Here is a 21,182-nt window from a genome sequence, read left to right as displayed (position 1 = left end):
GTTTTGATTTAGGATCTTCTTCAGAATTTTTGTGAGCCATTTTTACACGATTGTTGCAGAGACAAGATTTACTTATCGTTGACGCCTGTAATACGTAGCAAACAAGCTACTATTTCTTACTGTTAATGCGTCTCCATCGGACAACTGCTCTCGACATTTCTGACAATAACAAACAGAGCTTTTTATTACTTCGTCGTTAGATATATAAGGAAAACAGAATTCCTAATGCTTCATTCATAAGAACGTGTATTTTTCCTTATTTCTCAGAACACATTCGCGTCAGATGACGCATACATGTATAATGGAAATTTTCTATTGCGCGTGCAGTATGTCACGCCATAGTATCACGTGAATTGAGATCGAGAAGTTTTTTGATCGCCGAGAGGATTTGTCATGATTCAACGATGCAACAAAGCTTGTATTTGTATTTAAAAAAGTATCTGTATACATTAAAAATGAATTACAAAAGAAGTTAGTCGTTTCTTCGCTTATAACTCTTTTCAAATCACGTAAACGATTGATAAAATCTTTTATCGAATATTCCCTGATTACAAGAAACAACTTTTGTCTGAAAGCTTCTTCCATATCTCTTTTGGATTAGCTTTGCGTGTTACAACAGAAGATCGAAAAATAGTGGGATTTCCAGGGATCAATTTTAACCCCCTTGGGGTGAATTACAGCAGCAATAAAAATTGCGTAATCACAATTGTCGAAGTGGTCATCGCTTCCAAGAAAACTCTACATCTGGTCTTTTTTCTCAAGCATTGAAGCCATCGACAGCGTAAAACAAAAGACCGGGTCGAAGGCAAACCATGAACAATAGACAGGCGACGTTGGCTTCGGGGTTTTCAGTCATAGGGTAATACTGCTACTCGTATTATATTCCGACTTGTATTTACACTTCAGCATTTCAAAATATATTCTATACCTTGCGATTTATCCACGCGTTTGTTTGTATTCACATACATCTAATAATCTCAACAATTTTTATATACACTTTATCCTCTGAAACACTCCATTTCTGAATCGCTAGTTGCACCTCTTAGTAATGTTAATCTATGGTCTTTGGAATTAAACAAATTTATAAAAATCCAAACAGTGGAATTAATTGGAATTTTTATATACACCTTATCCTCTGTTTCCTCTTAGTAATATTAATCTATGCTCTTTGGAATTAAACAAATTTATAAAAATCCATCAAACAGTAGAATTAATTGGAATTTTTATATACACTTTATCCTCTGAAACAGTCCATTTCTGAATCACTAGTTGCACCTCTTAGTAATGTTAATCTATGCTCTTTGGAATTAAACAAATTTATAACAATCCACCAGACAGTGGAATTGATGAAATGTTTATATACGCTTTATCCTCTGAAATAGTCCATTTCTGAATCACTAGTTGCACCTCTTAGTAATGTTAATCTATGCTCTTTGGAATTAAACAAATTTATAAAAATCCAAACAGTGGAATTAATTGGAATTTTTATATACACCTTATCCTCTGTTTCCTCTTAGTAATATTAATCTATGCTCTTTGGAATTAAACAAATTTATAAAAATCCATCAAACAGTAGAATTAATTGGAATTTTTATATACACTTTATCCTCTGAAACAGTCCATTTCTGAATCACTAGTTGCACCTCTTAGTAATGTTAATCTATGCTCTTTGGAATCAAACAAATTTATAAAAATACATCAAACAGTGGAATTAATTGAAATCTTCATATATACTTTATCCCCTGAAACACTCCATTCCTAAATAGCTAGTTGCACTTCTTAGTAATGTTAATCTATGCTCTTTGGAATCAAACAAATTTATAAAAATCCATCAAACAGTGGAATTAATTGGAATTTTTATATACACCTTATCCTCTGTTTCCTCTTAGTAATATTAATCTATGCTCTTTGGAATTAAACAAATTTATAAAAATCCATCAGACAGTAGAATTAATTGGAATTTTTATATACACTTTATCCTCTGAAACAGTCCATTTCTGAATCACTAGTTGCACCTCTTAGTAATGTTAATCTATGCTCTTTGGAATTAAACAAATTTATAAACATCCATCAGACAGTGGAATTAATTGGAATTTTTATATACTCTTTATCCTCTGAAACAGTCCATTTCTGAATCACTAGTTGCACCTCTTAGTAATGTTAATCTATACTCTTTGGAATCAAACAAATTTATAAAAATACATCAAACAGTGGAATTAAATGAAATCTTCATATATACTTTATCCCCTGAAACACTCCATTCCTAAATAGCTAGTTGCACTTCTTAGTAATGTTAATCTATGCTCTTTGGAATCAAACAAATTTATAAAAATCCATCAAACAGTGGAATTAATTGGAATTTTTATATACACCTTATCCTCTGTTTCCTCTTAGTAATATTAATCTATGCTCTTTGGAATTAAACAAATCTATAAAAATCCATCAGACAGTGGAATTAATTGAAATCTTCATATATACTTTATCCTCTGAAACACTCCATTCCTAAATAGCTAGTTGCACTTCTTAGTAATGTTAATCTATGCTCTTTGGAATCAAACAAATTTATAAAAATCCATCAAACAGTGGAATTAATTGAAATCTTCATATATACTTTATCCTCTGAAACACTCCATTCCTAAATAGCTAGTTGCACTTCTTAGTAATGTTAATCTATGCTCTTTGGAATCAAACAAATTTATAAAAATCCATCAGACAGTAGAATTAATTGGAATTTTTATATACACTTTATCCTCTGAAACAGTCCATTTCTGAATCACTAGTTGCACCTCTTAGTAATGTTAATCTATGCTCTTTGGAATTAAACAAATTTATAAAAATCCATCAAACAGTGGAATTAATTGGAATTTTTATATACACCTTATCCTCTGTTTCCTCTTAGTAATGTTAATCTATGCTCTTTGGAATCAAACAAATGTATAAAAATCCATCAGACAGTGGAATTAATTGGAATTTTTGTTGAAGTGGTCGCCACTTCCAAGAAAACTCTACATCTGATTTTTTAGTTTTCTCAAGCACCGAAGCCATCGACAGCGTAAGACAAAAGACCGGGTCGAAGGCAAACCATGAACAATAGACAGGCGACGTTGGCTTGAGGGTTCTCAGTCATAGGGTAACACTGCTAGCTCGTATTACATTCCGACTTGTATTTACACTTCAGTATTTCGAAATATATTCTCTACCTTGCAATTTATCCACGCGTTCCCTTGTATTCACATGCATCTAATAACCGCAACAATAATCTTTTTAATTTCCTGGTGAGCGATGTTCCTTTGTAACACGAATTACACCTTCCCACTAATCTTCATCCTGATAGTTATTTTAATTACTTTTTAATCGTTTCGTATCGCCAGGACGATCCATCCGTCTCCGAGAATCCATCATTTCGCGGCGGAATACGAGAACGACGAAGAAGAAAGAAGATCGACCAAAAGGGGAGAAGTTATACGTTTAAGCGGCTACATCTATATAAAGGGATGGGGGCTTACTGGGATTCAATTACCGCAACGTTTGCGAAGCACGCTATTCCCACACCATGGAAGGCGCTACCCTTCGAGCTACGCGCAGCCTCGCCGCCACCTTTCCATTTCTTCAAGAACGAACAGGTGCTCTCGCGTCTGCTGTAAATTGCGCCCCTGTAATCCGAAGTAAAGCGGTCGTTTTATCCGCGCCAAGCCGAGATGGATGCGCGCTACGTCTTTCGGTAATAGGTCGCGCTTACGCAGACGAGGCTTTCCATCTTTGATGGAAATCTCGAGGGTCCTTAAACCTCGCCCAGCCACCGTATCCATCGTTCGAACTGCCTTGTGTTTTCGCTGTCTTATTTACTCGAAATCGTCCTTTAACGAGATGTAGGTAACGTACACGGAATTTCTTTAGAACAGAGAAACTGGGACCCGAGTCCCAGTGAAAAATTATTCTTAACATTTTCTAAGTCTTTAGAAAAATGGAAAACATATTTTTAACATAATTTAAAGAACTGCCGAGGGAATAATTCGATTACTAAGCGAAATTAAAAGATCTCTGTAGCATCTATTTTATCCTAACCCAAACAAGATCCAATATTTGGCATTCACAAAGAATTGTAATTATCAAAATCAACGATTCACAAAGTTTGCAAATTTCAGTATAATTTAATAACAGATCGACAACAAGCTACAAGCTATACAGAGCTGGCATTTCGAAGAGAAAATTGAACCTCGAAACGCAAGGACACTAGTATTTTCATTCCTTCGTATTCTCATCGAAATATCTATTCCATCTTGACCTATTGTTCCCGTGCATTCCCATAGAAGAACTGCCCCTGAATTATTACAAAGAGACGGAAGGAAAGACGGGTCGAATGCCTTCTATATTCTCATCAGCCCCAGAGTTTTACTGGTAAATCCCATAGTAGAATGCGGAAGAAGCAAGAGGCCGGAAAACGATTGGCGTTATCGGATGACGAGGAACACGGGGATGCCTGGACGCGATTAAGAGAGTGGCGAAGCAAGGAGGGCGCGATGCGTGAGGTCACTGGCAAAGTAGAGGCGAACGGATCGACGCTGGCCGGCGTTTCGTTCGGGTTCGAACGTAGGTACATAATTCATCGAGCGTGCACCATTGTCGGCAGCTTCATTAATACAAATGGCGTCTGGTGAATTCTACCCCGACCACACCCCGCGCCGTGCACGATAGTAACAAGGGCGTGTGGGTGTATAAGGCCAGCGAGCAGGCAGTAGCAGCCGGCGGCGGTGGTTCTCGCTACCGCGGCATCATCCCCCGAACACACGCTCTCTTGCTCCGTGGCCGTCGCCACCCCCGAGAGCCAGGACGACGTCGGGACGCGCGGACATATTTTTCCAGCGCTTGTCGACTTTCATGAGGGCGTCTTTCCGCAATAACATATTAATATCCCGGAGCATCGCGAGACTTATGGGCTGCCGTAGAAAGCTCGACCCTGGATCAACGCAACGCCCGTTAAGGCGGTTCCACGAAGAAGCCGGGGACACCGGCAGGACGTCTCGAAACGCGGCTTAAGCGTCGTAAAGCAACCGTTGCACGTTCAGCCCGGGCGGACACTGGCGGGTTATCGGCCAGGAATTGACAACGATTCCAACAGCGAAATATCTTCCTCGTTTTACCAACTACCCTTAAGTCGTGTCCCGAATTTATCGCCAGGATCGTGGTCGATCTTCCTCTTTCTTTCTGCCTGCTCTCTTTTATCGCGTTATGTAACCGCGGAAGCGTCGTTACGTAATCGAAAAAGATGAGACCACGTTATGTGTCCGGTATAGACGATCATCCCCGTTCCACGGAGTTTTCGTGTTTAGAGTTTTAACGTTATATTTGCAATGATAATGAAAACGTAAATAGTAAATCGCAGAGCTGGCGATCCTTTGCCCCTGCTTCGGATAAAAGTTTCGATCGATGATCAAGGACGAAGGTGGCGCGTACGTGTATTTTGTACATTCAGTGGGGAAAAATAAAAAAAAAAAAAAAGCCACCGGAAATAAAGCTGTTAGTTTTCTGTGGACGACAATGGAACGGCGCATACGGTCATGGGGGCGGGAAATATTACGGGAAACACGGATCGCCGGAAGGAGGAATGCAGGAGATTCACAGATGGATTGGTACACGGCCAGGGCCGCAGGCAAAAAAGCGAAAAGACGCATGATCAAGTTTACATCGCATTTATTTTGTTCCTTTTTTTTCCTTAGTAATCGTATAATCAAGGTAATATTACAATAGCGTTCAGAACAGCAACCGCCCCTACGAAAATGTCTCCGTTTCTTCGTTTACAACACGTTTCACGCATAGGCAGCAGGTGCGGCCCTGGTCGCTCTCGCGGGTTACATACAATCAGGATCCAAATTGGTAAAACAATCGATATCCCTAATATGTTACAAAAGAGGATGCTGCGTGTTTTGCCTTGTGCGTTCTCCGTTTCCTTTCTTTCTTCTCGCCACCATCGGAAAAAGAAATTACGTTTACAGAAAAAATGATGATGATGATGATGATGATGATTGCGGCTACCACACTACGCACGGATAACGCCTACCCCTATAAGATATAGGCCTACTCGCCTAAAGAAAAAGAAAGTCCGTTACTTTAAAACGTTACAGCACAGCAGAGCGACGAATGCATTCTTTCTATATTCGTATATATAATATATATAATTTTTTTTTGTTTTATTATTCCTTTCAACGCTCCTCGTTTCGCGTTTCCTTCTTCTTTGCTTTCTTTCTTTCTTTTTTTTTTTTTTTGTCCTTTTTAATCATTATATTTTTTTTCCATTCTTCCCGTTTTCACCGAGATCCACAAAATAAATAATTATTAACATTACATTCCTCTTAGAAATACTGCGTTTACCTATTACTCTTGCGTGTCTCTTAGCGGCTATTCGTATACATTCATTAACTAGAATAGTTGTTTTACTTGCTTAGGATAGCGCCACGCACACTTCGTGTCTGGGTAGGCGTCTATAGGTACTAGGTAGGTACGTACAATGTAATAATCTTGCTCGTTAGAGTCTATCGGAGTTTCGTTCGATTCTGTTGCTTGAACCGAGAGTCAGGAATCGAAGCGATTCGCGTACATGTGAGAAAAGAGAGAGAGAGTGAGAGCGAGGGAGGGAGGGAGGGAGAAAGAGGAAGAGAGAGGGAGAAATTATAAACGAATACAGCGAAAGAAAAAGGAATAGTACGAATATGAAGGAATCTGTTTGCGTCTTGTTCCTTTCTTTTCTCTTTTCTCTCTTAAATTGATAATCGACGTACAGAGGAAAAAAGCTACATTCGACTCGTGAGAGGAACGCGCGTGCCTCGTAGGTATCCAGCACGCGCGCATATCGCATAAACGTTTCTATATATAATATTTAACAAAATTATCGAACATCAACATATATATTTTGTACCGATCGAAAGAAACGCGTTTTTATCGCCCGCCGTGCCCGACGAGATCGTCAGCACCAGGACGTCGTCCCCCCGTTTCTCATCGAAACGGGCGAGCTGCGCTCGAAGAACGACGAGACACACGGCGACGGTAGAAACGTGTTCTCGTGTCGTTTCGCAGACAATAAAAAAAAAAAAAAAAAATTAACAAAAACATAACATCAACAGCAGTCGTAGCATAAGACGCTGCGGAAGGGATCGCGTATCGTCGAGCGTGCGCGATCAAAAAGCGAAACAAACGGAGGAACGCTAAGTAAACGAAAAACGGGGGGGTGGGGGGAGGAGGAAAGAAGCATTCGCGAAATATATAGCATTTTCTTTCTCGTTCTTTTCTGTACAATCGACATTCGCGAGAATTCTCTTCTTGTGATTGGGAAACGCGTCGATGCAATCGACAAATTCACCGACACAACCCCCCCGATCCTTCGAGAACCTTGTGGATCGCCACGTGGATGACACTCGGGGATACTTCGTCCACCTTCCTAAGCGTTAACTTACTAATTACCTCGTAGGCTTTTCGTTACGTATTTAGGTTTCAAAGAATTACGCGCACCCCAGCGCGCCTCCTTTATCGTAATTATATAATAAACCGAGACAATGAGACGACGAGAGACGTCCGATAGACCTTGCAGAGACGCACACGCAACGTTTGCCCGTCCGTTCTTTCTCTTCCTCTTCGTCTCTTTGGACGCGTTCACGCGCGGTTGTATCGTCGTCTCTCGGTCGACCTTTCACGCTCGAAAACGAGAGACGGACGGAGATCGGTTGTTTTAACGAACGGAACTACTCCGTATAACTCACCCCCTCTATCTACACACTACTGCGCCAAAGCAGGGACTACAGATAGAGAGGCCAGAAAAGGGGAGGGGGCAAACGGGGGGAACTACGACAATACTAGGCTTGTACGGACGTCACTGTGCACTTGGATACTGATTGGTCTGCGGGATTATTGGTCAAAGTGAGCTACAGGAGGTTCCATAGAGGGTTGGTTGTTGTGGTGGTGGTGGTGGTGGTGGTGGTGATGGTGGTGCTGGCGCGCGGGGGAGCGGGAGGCGGGTTCGTCACTCACCGGGTGCAGCATCCGATTCGCCGCAACCGATAAATTGACGATCGACAGATACGCACATCGACCATCTATTTGGCATTACAGAGACAGTGGATGCAGCCTGCCACTCACCTGAAACAGAAATCAGAACGTGCCGTGTTAGGTGACGACCAGTGTTTCTTCTGACCCACGTTTCGTCAGCAGTAGCTTCTTTTCTTTGCAAAATAAGCGATTTAAGCGGAGAGAAAATTAATAGATAAATTGCTCTGCTAAATGTATCGTATAAAATACAATTATCGTATGATTCCACGAAGACAATCGCATGTACCGTTGTAAGAGAAAACGGAGAAGCTTGCTCTTGCGTCGACGTTCTCGTAGAATCCCTGAACATTCAAACGGTTCGTCGATCTTTCTAACATCCTCGCGTCACCGAACAAAATCTCCGCGTAATATTTTATACATCGACTGCGTCGATTTTCTTCGAAGAGAAATAAAGATTTAGAAAAAAAATTGCCATTATTCCGTGGGAGGTGGCGAGTCGTCGAAGGGTGTCGCAGACGGTTCGAGGTTCCACCGCGTGGTCTATAGGTTCGTAGGTTGAACGTGTCGAGGACACGACGGGTAGGGTCGTCCGGCGCTGGTTCAGCTTCTTTTGTAATGGGACGAATGCACGTGGTGCCTTGTCCGGCCACACGCACGTTGAGCCCGGTCTTTCGTGGTGTCTGTATCTCGGGGATATCGATAGCTCGCGCTAAGAGCGAAAGGGGTTGGGTCGAGAAGGTCTTAGGGAGGAAGAGGGCACAGCGGAGGCAGTTCGCGTTGCCAATCCGTCGCTGCCGTTCTCTGCCTTTTCTTCCGCGTGCCGTCGCCGCCCCTTTATCTTCCTTTTTATAACCAGCTGCTACTTTCGACTCGCTGATTCTTCCTTACCACCCTTTGACGCTCTCTCGATTCGACGTCGTTCGCGTCGGTCCTGACGATTCCTCCAACTACCTACCCTCTTTTCTTTCCTGCCACTACGACTTTCCATCTACGATTCTTTCTTTTTCTCATTGAATCCGATCGTTCCGGCTGAAAGATTATAAACTTAACGAAAGAACTTCTTTATTTTTGTCTTCTTCCTTCTTGGTCGTGGCTACGGAATAGTAAGGAGAATTCTCGCAGTTACGACATTGAAGAAGGAAGAAGATTGTAACCGTAAGGACTTGGATAAAGTTGTTTGCCCTGGCTGCATCGGCCGTCGTGACAAAGGCGGATGAAGAAAACGGAAAGGTGGAGAGGATGTTCTCGAGCACTTGGCAAGGTCGGCACATTTTACAGCCGCAAACTCGCGCCAACTGTTCAATCTATCCGCTTATACGACCTGTTTCTTTCGCTTCCCCAACGAATATCCTCGGTCTGAATTCACCGACGCTGGCTCCGGTTATTCCTTTCAATCCCATCCACCGATTCTCCTCCCGTTTTAATGGCTCTCTTCGTATTTTTACATTTCACATGCTGTATAATTTCTTCGATACAGAGACAACTTGGTTCCATGTGTCTATTGTACGATTCTCGCTTAAATTCTACTAAATCGAGGATTCGCGTTATCATTCGCGTGGCAATCTTGTTTAAGAAATATGCTCTTCAACCCTCTTACGAGACGATAAATCGATTTTCTAACTTCGATACTGCTTGTATATTTGTTCTTGCATAGTTGAGAAGAAGATTCGTTAAATTGAAAGATGCAAAGATTTAAAAAATAGACGTAGGAATTTTAGTGCCATAAGAATACCAGTACTAATACCATAATGCGATGACATGAATTTTTGAAATATTTTGAAAGTGGAGAAATTATATAAAATTGAGTCAAATCAAGTTGTTCTTTAAAAATATGAAAGTCGCGGCTTGTAATGAATTTCTCCTGTGATTTTCGTTTGATGGGGAATGAAATGGGGAAAGAGATGGACGGGAAGGAGGAAACGGGAGTAAAATGACGCGAGAAGAAACTGGCTAGGAACAGCCTAGCGAGAACAGGCTTGTTTGTTCGTGGCTGTATTTCATTTTTGCCGTAAGTTTGCCTTTCGGCCTAGAGTCGCTGCGTAACGAGTTTAAACGTACGTATATACACGGAGGCGTTGCTCCTTCGCGCATTTATCAGGATTTCCGAAGGAAGCCGGAGTTTTTAAGCCGCAATAAATTCCCGTTCCCGCGTGCCTTTACGTCGCACGAGTCTAACGTTGCTTAAAGCTCGCAAAAACCGAAAGCACGAATCTCGAACGCGACGAGGGCGATACGAGCTTCGCTTTGCCCCCGGAAGGAGAATTTCAGGTTGTTCAAAGGGAATTTGCTTTGGAAGAGCTTCGGAATTTCAGTAAGGGCTGCAACTCCTCGATTAATTCGTAGAATCGGAAAAAGAGTAGGAATATGTGTTTCCGTGAATAATTATAATTAAAATGCTATGATGAGAATAACATAGATATGTCGGAGACGAAAGGATACCGGGGCCGTACTTAAACAATAAAACTGAGAAATAGCTGTTTATGAGTCAAGACAATTACGATTGTCCGAGATTTATGACAGTGAGCTCGGGCTCGAAGTGACATAACGGGTCGCTGAACGTAGCCACGGTCACGGGAGGGACGTGTACCTAACAGAGGTATAAAGCAATTAAATAACTCTCTTTAAAAACAGAGATTGACCCGAGGGATACAGAGAGATACGGAGAGGAGTATATAAGGGCAGTTTCACTTGGATTGACTCTCAATCCGATAAGTTCGACTAGCCCAGTGAACACGTTCATCGAGTTCCTAATCGCAATCGTCATCCCGTTGACCGTGTATTCGTTATCGAACCTAAACTCATCGTCACCGACGTCTCGATTGTTCACTCACCGATATCACTTGTTAACCTTCGCAATACATTCGCTTCGATCAATATCATCTGGTATGCAACAACGATGGACAACTCGCAGAAAGATTCATTACACGCCCCGTTTCCCAAAGACGATCCGACAGATATAATATGTTTCGATTGCAACTCAACATTAAAAATCTCTACATCCTTATTTATATATATGCGTGACCTGGAGACTGCTATTACACAGAAATATTCTAAATAAGAAGAGATGCATATTATTGTACCCTTGAATATACATTATGTTTTGGGTTGCAAAGTCTAGGAACAGAGCAACTAATAAACTGATTTTTATTTATGTTTCTTGTAGCCTCTAGTCGAAGCTATAGGGTTAACTGTTTTGGTAATGTCCTTTTGCTATAAATATATGAACGTGCTCCCTATTATTCCATTGTATTGTAACGCTAAGGTAACACTATTGTAATATTTACAAAGGTATAAGTATAAGTTTGTGCTAATCCAGATCTTTACTCTCTTATCATAATAATAATAATTAAATCGTATTAATAATAGCATAGTAATAATAGTATTAGTACAGTAATAATTAAAGGTAATTACTTCAATATACTTTTCTATTATAAATTCATCCACTCGTTCTTCGATCAATCAACGTCACCTGTATTTGCTAAGAAAAAGGAGACTGAAACCATTCATTTTCTATGGATCGGTTGTTCTAGTGGTAAAGTGCTACAATTTTCTCGATAGGAATATTAATTGCAGATAGATGAACAATTATCTGACGGTAATTATTCTTTGATGTATCTTTCCTTGGTTTCTACAATTATAACCGTAGATTAGCTGTCATTCCTCTATCAACTTCTTTACAATTCATCCACTCGTTTTTCAACCAATCAACCTCAAAACTATTTGCTAAGAAAAAAGAGACTGAAACTACTCATTTTTAGTTGCAGACAGTAACTATTCTTTGATGTATCTTTCCTTGGTTTCTATAATTATAACCGTAGATTAGCTGTCATTTTTCTATCAACTTCTTTACAATTCATCCACTCGTTCTTCAACCAATCAACCTCAACACTATTTGCTAAGAAAAAGGAGACTGAAACTACTCATTTTTACTTGCAGAAAGATGAACAATTATCTGTAGCTAATTATTCTTTAATGTATTCTTCCTTGGTTTCTACAATTATAACCGTAGATTAGTTGTCATTCCTCTATCAACTTCTTTACAATTCATCCACTCGTTTTTCAACCAATCAACCTCAACACTATTTGCTAAGAAAGAGGAGACTGAAACCATTTATTTTTAGTTGCAGACGGTAATTATTCTTTAATGTATTCTTCCTTGGTTTCTATAATTATAACCGTAGATTAGCTGTCATTCTTTTATCAACTTCTCTACAATTCATCCATTCGTTCTTCGATCAATCAACCTCAACACTATTTGCTAAGAAAAAAGAGACTGAAACTACTCATTTTTAGTTGCAGACAGTAACTATTCTTTGATGTATCTTTCCTTGGTTTCTACAATTATAACCGTAGATTAGTTGTCATTCTTCTATCAACTTCTTTAGAATTCATCCACTCGTTTTTCAACCAATCAACCTCAACACTATTTGCTAAGAAAAAGGAGACTGAAACTACTCATTTTTACTTGCAGAAAGATGAACAATTATCTGTAGCTAATTATTCTTTAATGTATTCTTCCTTGGTTTCTACAATTATAACCGTAGATTAGTTGTCATTCTTTTATCAACTTCTTTAGAATTCATCCACTCGTTCTTCAACCAATCAAGCTCGACACTATTTGCTAAGAAAAAGGAGACTGAAACCACTCATTTTTAGTTGCAGACAGTAACTATTCTTTGATGTATCTTTCTTGATTTCTACAATTATAACCGTAGATTAGTTGTCATTCTTCTATCAACTTCTTTAGAATTCATCCACTCGTTCTTCAACCAATCAACCTCAACACTATTTGCTAAGAAAGAGGAGACTGAAACTACTCATTTTTAGTTGCAGAAAGATGAACAATTATCTGACGGTAATTATTCTTTAATGTATTCTTCCTTGGTTTCTACAATTATAACCGTAGATTAGTTGTCATTCTTCTATCAACTTCTTTACAATTCATCTACTCGTTTTTCAACCAATCAACCTCAACACTATTTGCTAAGAAAGGGGAGACTGAAACTACTCATTTTTAGTTGCAGACAGTAACTATTCTTTGATGTATCTTTCCTTGGTTTTTATAATTATAACCGTAGATTAGCTGTCATTCTTCTATCAACTTCTTTAGAGTTCATCCACTCGTTCTTCAACCAATCAACCTCAACACTATTTTCTAAGAAAAAGGAGACTGAAACTACTCATTTTTAGTTGCAGAAAGATGAACAATTATCTGTCGCTAATTATTCTTTAATGTATTCTTCCTTGGATTGTACAATTATAACCGTAGATTAGCTGTCATTCCTCTATCAACTTCTTTACAATTCATCCACTCGTTCTTCAACCAATCAACCTCAACACTATTTGCTAAGAAAAAGGAGACTGAAACCATCCATTTAGTGTGTATCGGTAGTTCTAATGGTAAAGTGCTACAATTTTCTCGATAGGAATATTAATTGCAGATAGATGAACAGTTATCTGACGGTAACTATTCTTTGATAGTATTGTTCCTTGGTTTCTACAATTATAACCATAAATTAGTTGTCATTCTTCTATCAACTTCTTTATTCCTCGATTCTCCTTATCATAACTAGTTCAGCTATTGTAAATTCAACTTAGCAACTTGGCAGAATCGAATCAGTTACGCCTAATACCAAAGTCTACATTAGAAACTTGCGCGTTTTCTATAAAAAAAAATTCCCGATACGTGGAGCAATCGAGTCCTATATTTTACGGTCGTAAATCGAATCTCACGGCGTCGGTTCCCAACGAGCGTTTAAGAAATTCAAGCGCGCGAATCGAGAAAAAATAACCGACGGTAATATCCATGTGCAAGAGCAGCGTTGCCCGCTAGAACAAGAAACGTACGGAAGGGTGCAAGGGAGAGACAGAGAGAGAATGGAAGAGGACGAGAAAAGGGATGGGGTTGAGCACGGAGCGGTTATTATCTATCGCTCTCGTTACCACAGGTTGCTCGTAAACCGGCCGCATCAAGAGGATGGGGCGTTTGGGTTGGAGAGCAGAAGCATAGGTAGGTAGATACCGGTACTCATATCGTTGTCGTCGTCCCGTACCCTCGTGCCGCCACAGCTAAGCCCCGTTTTCCTTCCCTTTTTCTTTCTCTTTCTCTTTCTCTTTCGCACGTTCTTGCTATTTTATTCGGTTACCCATGCAGGCTATCGCATACAGTGCGAATGGACGGTTGCGTCGAGGGGACACTTGAAAAATCTCCACTTACGAGTGCCTTTCCTTCCTTCCAACGATCCACCATCGATGCCGATTGCTTTTTACCCCTCTTCCCTCTTGTCTCTCGTGCATCGAGCAAGGCAGTTCTTTGTTTGAAGGAGATACCATCTAGCCCTCTTCTCGCTCAAGCATCGCTCGATCAAATGACTTCATCGCGCAAGCGATCGCGTCTGCGATTTTCCCTACCGAGACGCGATAAAGACAATTTTTCCTACGTTCTACGATTCTCAGTTCGATTAGGACATTGCAGTTTTTACAAATTTAGGACTAACGAGCGGTTTACTCGTCGTATTCTCTTCAACCCCCGCAGATAGTTTTAGGTCAGGGTCGAGAGTAACGAGTTTGATATGGAGTTGGAATATTTCATTTTATTGAAAAATTTATCTAACGATAAAGAGCAATAGTTTCCGTCTGTATAAGAATACAGGATAAAATTGGACAGTCCAAAATGAATAACGTAAACGTAATTATCTACGATTCAACGTCGTTCAACGGTGAAGACGAGAATTCAGGGTTATCTAACGATAATAAGTACCATTCTTCCGATTCACACTTACTTGTGACTAAAAAAAGAAAAGGTACACCCACACAGTCTCGGTGTTCGACGCGACGCACGATCACAAAAGGTGGAAGAAACCCGGACGATACAGAAACGCATCGGCGTCGGCCCATAATTTCAATGCGTTCGCAGTCTATAAACGCGTAGGAAACACAATGATGATCGATATTTCAAGTCCGAGCGACGAGCGAGAGGAAACGAGACGGCGCGACGCTGTGTGTAGTCGCAAGAAGTGTACGTGTGTGTGAAAGAGAGAGAGAGATAGGTCCGCCGATGGCGGAGGGAACGGCGAAGGGCGCGAGACGGCGCGGAGGAAGTTCGCAGAAGCATCGGATTGAGATCGAGTCGCAAGTTTTTTATCAGAGCGACGTTGCACGAGCGCGAATTGCGCGTAACCCCCGCGGGGCAACAGCACGCCCGTCGCGACAGGGGGCAGCACCAACACCGTACCGGACCCGATACTGCGTGGTGTGTAGTTGCTGCGAGCAGCCGCTGCACCAGGAACTCATAAATCTCCGGGGATATAGATGGCTCTAGTGTCGCGTGAGGTTGCAAGCTACCCCATGCAGGGTGCCGTGGAACGCCCTCCCGCCCCTACTCTATCCCCCATACCCAACCCATTTCTCTCTCTCTTTGCTTCTCTCTGCCCCTCTTCGTCCATCTTTGCCCCACGGTCTTTGTCGTTTTCTCTCACGCGACGTCCTTTTCGCCCGTCGAAGCCAGGTCAAGTTCCATCGGTCTTCCTCCGTTGCCGAATACGTCGAATTACCGAAATCCCACCTTCCAAACCAAAGGTGGTCCCTTCTAAGCGAACCTCTCTCTCTCTCTCTCTCTCTACTGCCGTGATATTTCACACCGGGTCGTATAGTTTCACCCAGGTACGCGAGATCCTCGCGGACCGTCGCTTATCGAGCCACTATCAATTTAGATACACGCGAAATTGTCGAACGGTCGAAGAGGAGAAAAATCGTGTCGACCCGTGGCACGCAGGATTTTCTTCGAACAAGCTGACCGTCGTACACCCACATAGGAAAGATGGAGGAAGATTAGACGTAAGTGGGAACATTGTCCCGTGCCCTCGCATAATTGACTCGTTGGTTGTATGAAGAAGAGAAGATATACGAGGAAAAGTATCGTGGGTATTCGATGACGAGGGAACATCAGCCGGAAATAAGAGGGGATTCCTGGTGTGCCCCCGCAGTGTTTACACCGGCAACATTTTCAAGCGTACCCGGGCGAAATATTACCGTATCGCCTTGTGCCGGAGAGTGATATCGCCGAGTAATATATCGCTTCGCGTGTTTTATAGCGACGCGTACTCTCCCTTATAGTGGGTGTACCTAACTGAGCGGATATCTTGGCCGGGTGCGATGCGACCCAGGCATATATCGGACACCATGGAACAGGCACGGGATCCTCCTTAAACCTACATCGAAACAGAATGCTCCGATGCTCGGATATAGCACGCACGAGAAAATGATAGTCGAGAGAAATAACGAAGAAGTCACATTTACTAAGAGTAACCTAAATACCGTGCAGATTTCCGACCAGTGCTCGTCTGATTGGTTATTTCTTACAGACCCGATATAATTGTAGCGACATGTGAGTCATCGGACGAGGCGCAGCGACAGCGTCTCGTGTTGTTGTTGTGCCTCGGACACCGGACACCGCCTCGACACACTAAAATAGCGTTACACTATCTCTAAGGCAAAAACAACGTCATCGTAGAGGGCAACCGTCGTTCTAAGGACAAATTTGAATCTTCCCACTCCCACCCCCGGTCAGTGTAAATAAACAGACACGGTCGCGAGCGGGCAGTTATCATCGAATTATTACCGAGTCATTGTTCGCGAATTAGCGGAGTTATCCGCGACGGTACTTATGAAGCTTTATAATATCTATTCTATGCAATAGCGATTTTTGTCGGTGTTATAATTTAAATCCAATCTCCTCGCGTCATCCGCCGCATAATCATAAAAAGAAGTACGTGCATCGACTGGAAATTGCACATAGGTTCTCGCGCACGAATAAGAACACGCAGCAGCGCGTAAGGTCTCTTTGTTTCTAGATCTGTACAGGAAATAAGTAAAATTAAAAGCCAAGTTCTGAAAATGTAGATGAAAAGTGGAGTCGTACAGGGGGCAAAAGTTACAGGATCGTTAAATATGGAAGGAAGATCGTAGATGCAGGTGTAAATTGAGGAAATTGAACGTGGTGAAATTTTTGAGATACTAGCGGAACCACCTCTGCTCTCGTAGGCTGCAGGATGTGCCAGGAGAAATGCGGGAATACGTATAAGCGAAGAGCGCGAAAGAGCGCCCTGCCGAGCCAGAACTGCATGTTGGTACGACTCCAGTGTAGGAGTAAAACGAGTACATAGAAGTCTGAGAAGCGGCAGAAAGAAGAAAGAGGAGGAGGAGGAGGAGGAGGAGGAAAAGGAAGAAGAGCGAGTAACAGAGGAAGGGAGAAGGAGCTAAAGAGACGAGGAGGTACGCGGGTGCAGGGGCCAGAAAGCCAGAAAGCAAGCGAGCCAGCCAGTCAGACCAGCCAGCCAGCCAGCCAAGCCAGAGAAAGGAGAGAGGACGACGCCGATGATGAATCACCCACCAGGAGTGAGCAGGAGTAAAGGAGAGAGGAGGGCAATAAGAGGACGAGCTACGCAAAAAAGGCTGCACGTTGGAACGCGCTAGAGCGAGTCGCTAACTGACTTATCTACACATCGCAGTATCAAGCCGTCCTCGACGCCCCGGTGTAATGAGCCGTGCGCCGGTATTTCGGCTGTTCGAGATAAATAAAGAACAAGCGAAGATTATTACCGGTAATTTTAATGGCTGCGAGAACGAGGAGAATCAGGCGTGGAATAGAAAGGAAAAGAAAGAAGAAAAAGGGAACAGTGTGAAGGAATTGCGAAGGGAGAAATCGCGAAAGAGAAGTGGTATACGGTTTGTAATTGGTATCGGGGAAAACTGAATCCTTCCCGTGGGCACGTGAACGAAGAAAATCCGAGGGGTGGAATTCCCGTCGCCGAGGAAATTGGGTTCGTCGTCGCGAAGCAGCTAGAGGGTAGAACGAGGAAGCGAAAGAAGTTCCAGTATCATCAAAGACCGCGTAGATCACTGCGACTGTGGATGTGTACACACCGATGCGCTTTATATAGAAGTTGCGTTCGCTCGGTCACGGGTAATGGTTTTACGAGCGTCAAGGGTGATATAAAGAAAATGAAAAACACACCAGAGCTACTGCCAACATGCGCGGGATATAACTACGCTCCGTCGTCCCTTCCTTTTCGTCTCCGCTGCTTCTTCTTAAGTTTATATACAGCCGAGTGGAGAGAAAAAGAGAGAGTGCAGAGTCAACTCAAAATTCTAACCATCCTTTCCCACCTCCTTATGATTTAACTCCCCGCGGAGTGCGTCGCAATTAGTTCTCATATTTCGCTACCGCTCGTACCGTTGGCTGAACTTTTAAAGCGCCTTCGCGCGCTCGCACGCTCCAGCGTGGATATGATTTATTCGATCAAGAAGCGTAAACTTCCCTCCAAACTTTTATTCCATTGTCCGTTTTTAGTTGAAAACGAATAATTTACCGCGGCCGCGGTCTGATGCGAGAATAATCTCCCGAGGGATCGAGCGAGACCACCGAGAGAGTCCCCTCCGACTTGTTCCACCCCTTGCCATAATTTGCAAAGATGAGCAACTTTTTCAGGCATTACAATAACGAAGGAGGCACCGGCTAAAAGTGGCGTCAATTTTTTCTCGCTTCGTATCGTCGGATAGGGATTACGCTTACGTAATACCGCTGTTATCTCTTCCACCCCTTTCGCCCGTACAACTCGCGTTTTATGAAGTCTCGTCGCATTTCTCTTTGCGTACTTCTTTGCGTATTTCGTACAAAGGAATATTCATATAGTTGCAACGTCGCTATACTATTTAAAAATATTAAATATCATTTTATTTCAAGCATTTAAATATCAAAAAGTCGGAGAAGGTTCGTTTATAATTTAATAGAAAAAGTTTAGGAATTGAAAAAAAAAAAAAAATATGGAGAGTATGTAAAGTTCCTGCGAGAACGAAAGAAATGCATTCCCGGTTTTTTTCCAACTTCCAGCGCGATCCAGAAGTGTATCTTCCTGAGGGGTAAGCGTCCCGTCGAGTGTATGGCAATTAGGCAAGCCCGTTCACCCTGCCGCGGCATCCTCGTAAACTTGCTCGCCTTTATGCACGGCCCACGAACGCGAAGAAGTTTTCGAGAACTTCAACGGGACAGGAGAAAGGTTACTACAATACTACGATGTGTGTAAGTGGGTTGCGAACGAGGGAGAAGTTGACGCGACCGAGGGTTCCGGTCGCGTACAATGAACGCATTACACGAGGAATCTTTGTAACTCGAGGACAGAGCGAAGAAAGAAACGCGTTAACGCCACCTATAACTCATACTTCGAACATCTGCACGACCAATAAAACGTTTCCAACTTCTTCGTTACTTCCTTCTATCGATCCTGATTTCTTGTTAGAAAATTCTTTGAAATTTATATAGGAACGCAAACGTGACGAGAAGGTGCGATCGATAGGTAAAATCGCGAAAGTAGGAAATCGACGGAAGTCGGTCACATCACGGATAAAGACATTAATCTCGTTCCGCGATAAAGTAATGCGAACAATGATAAATTCCACGCGGGGATATTTATTACGTGCGCGCGGGCGCTCGTGGTCAAGGAACATTTAGCTCGTACCACTTTATTTCAACGCGATCTCGCTCCCGGGTGGTCTGTATAAATAAGCAGCCGTCCGAAACTGGAAACGTTCGAGTCGAGAGCGGAGAGAGAGCGCCGGACGATATCCCTATTTCGAATCGTTGGAACGATTTTCACGCGTTTCTTTTTAATTAAGCTAGCGGCCGCGTTGGCGTTGCGTTATCGGTCGCAATTATTCGCTGCTGGACGTGGCACGGCATATGAACACCGGGGACTTCCCCACTGCCCGCGATTGATGGACAACGCGGACGCGCGCGCACGGTCATTCTTGCCGCGTTAAACGAACCGTGTAATCGCGCACACGAGACACGTAGAGAAATGCAGCGCGCCGCGAGCACCGACACTGTCCGTGTGCTTTTTCAGCCACGACGAAGAAGGCGTAAAACTACTCGTGAAACGTTTGTCGCGGCTCTTTTACCGCGCGACAACTCGTGAAACGGTTAACACGCGTCCACCTCGTTGTTCTCCACCTGTTTTTCTATATAACGATACAATCGATTTCTGAACATCGACATCTGGAAATTTCTACTATTCGCATAATTTTAACGAACAAGCAGCGCCTAACGAAGTTTATGTACTGCAAGTATCGCTACGTGCGCAAATTTTACAGCGTTACGACCAGAAACAATATTTTATTTCGAAATTTTGATTTTACTTGCTGATAAAATATACTTTTCCGAATCGTGCCGAATATAGACCTGTTTTAAACAAGCATAGCACGAGAAAAAGAAGACGAAGAGATCGAATTCATGCTATCGATGGTGCCTAGAAAAATTAAGTAGTTATGTAAGATAATTTGGCAACGTCGCGGCAGCCATCACGCTGTAGTCCGAAAAGAGTAGGAAGGGAGGGGAGAGAGAAAGAGAGAGAGAGAGAGAGAGACGAAGGGCGACGATGTGGCGTGTATCGTATGTGTTAGAAATATCCAGGCAGACGGAGCGAAGCGTATGCCATCCTCTCTCTGTGGCTAGCCAAGACCCGAAAAGAAAAGGAGGAAAAAAACGGCTATGGAAGCCTTAGGTTTTGTGTTGCAAGAGGTTCTAGTCGGAGGCTGTGTGCCGTTGCCTCCTCTATCCCGTTCTATGACCCACAGCACCCTAACCTCAAAACCGAAATGGAAGAGGACGAGGAGGAGCAGCAGGGAGGGTGAGACACGAGGGAATTGAGGAGGAAGGGAGAGGAAGTAAAGAAAAGATCGAGATGGCGTTACGATTCTCCGTTTCTCTTTCTTTTTCGTCCAACGTCTCCGCTGCTCTTTCCACCGCGTTCGCTTCGGAGCCCGGGGATTCTGGGAGTTTTTAGAGTGCGGCCCCTCATTGTTGTGTAAATGCGGGCCAATGGCGCCGGCAGACGGGGCGCGCGCAACTTACTTTTAAATGCTAATACCGTTGTACAAAACCGGGTTTTACGAAATTCGCCGCTTCCTTCAGGCTGCGGATCAGCGGCTACATTTATTAAGCTATCAAGCCGCGCGAAAAAGCCTTTGTTTATGCCTGTTCGCGCGCGCTGTGCAGCGCTGCACGGTGCTCAACCGCAGCACCGTACGAAAATTTCACGTAAATTAAAGCGCGATCTCTGAGCCGGACCCTTTGTGCTCGAATTCTGAAC

General features: G+C 42.7%; 2 protein-coding genes across 5 annotated transcripts in view; both read right to left on the bottom strand.

Annotated features, from left to right (window-relative positions):
- The window catches only part of Ubx (ultrabithorax), a 468,862-nt gene that overhangs the window by 330,060 nt on the left and 117,620 nt on the right, over positions 1-21,182 (bottom strand). For 2 of the 4 annotated variants that reach the window (XM_072021336.1, XM_072021340.1), the window contains one exon: positions 6,733-8,127. The exons of the other annotated variants lie outside the window; for them this stretch is intronic. The gene's annotated coding sequence lies outside the window, so the exon portion shown is untranslated. Of the gene's footprint in view, positions 1-6,732; positions 8,128-21,182 lie in introns of those variants that run through there. 4 annotated transcript variants of the gene reach the window in all.
- Antp (homeotic protein antennapedia) overlaps positions 1-21,182 on the bottom strand; it is a 327,690-nt gene that overhangs the window by 227,855 nt on the left and 78,653 nt on the right. The window lies entirely within an intron of this gene.

The sequence above is a fragment of the Bombus fervidus genome, chromosome 19 (genome assembly GCF_041682495.2).
Source record: "Bombus fervidus isolate BK054 chromosome 19, iyBomFerv1, whole genome shotgun sequence".
In the NCBI taxonomy this organism is placed as follows: domain Eukaryota; kingdom Metazoa; phylum Arthropoda; class Insecta; order Hymenoptera; family Apidae; genus Bombus; species Bombus fervidus.
The sequence above is the reverse complement of the archived record's forward strand: the minus strand, read 5'-3'. Positions and strand labels throughout refer to the sequence as shown.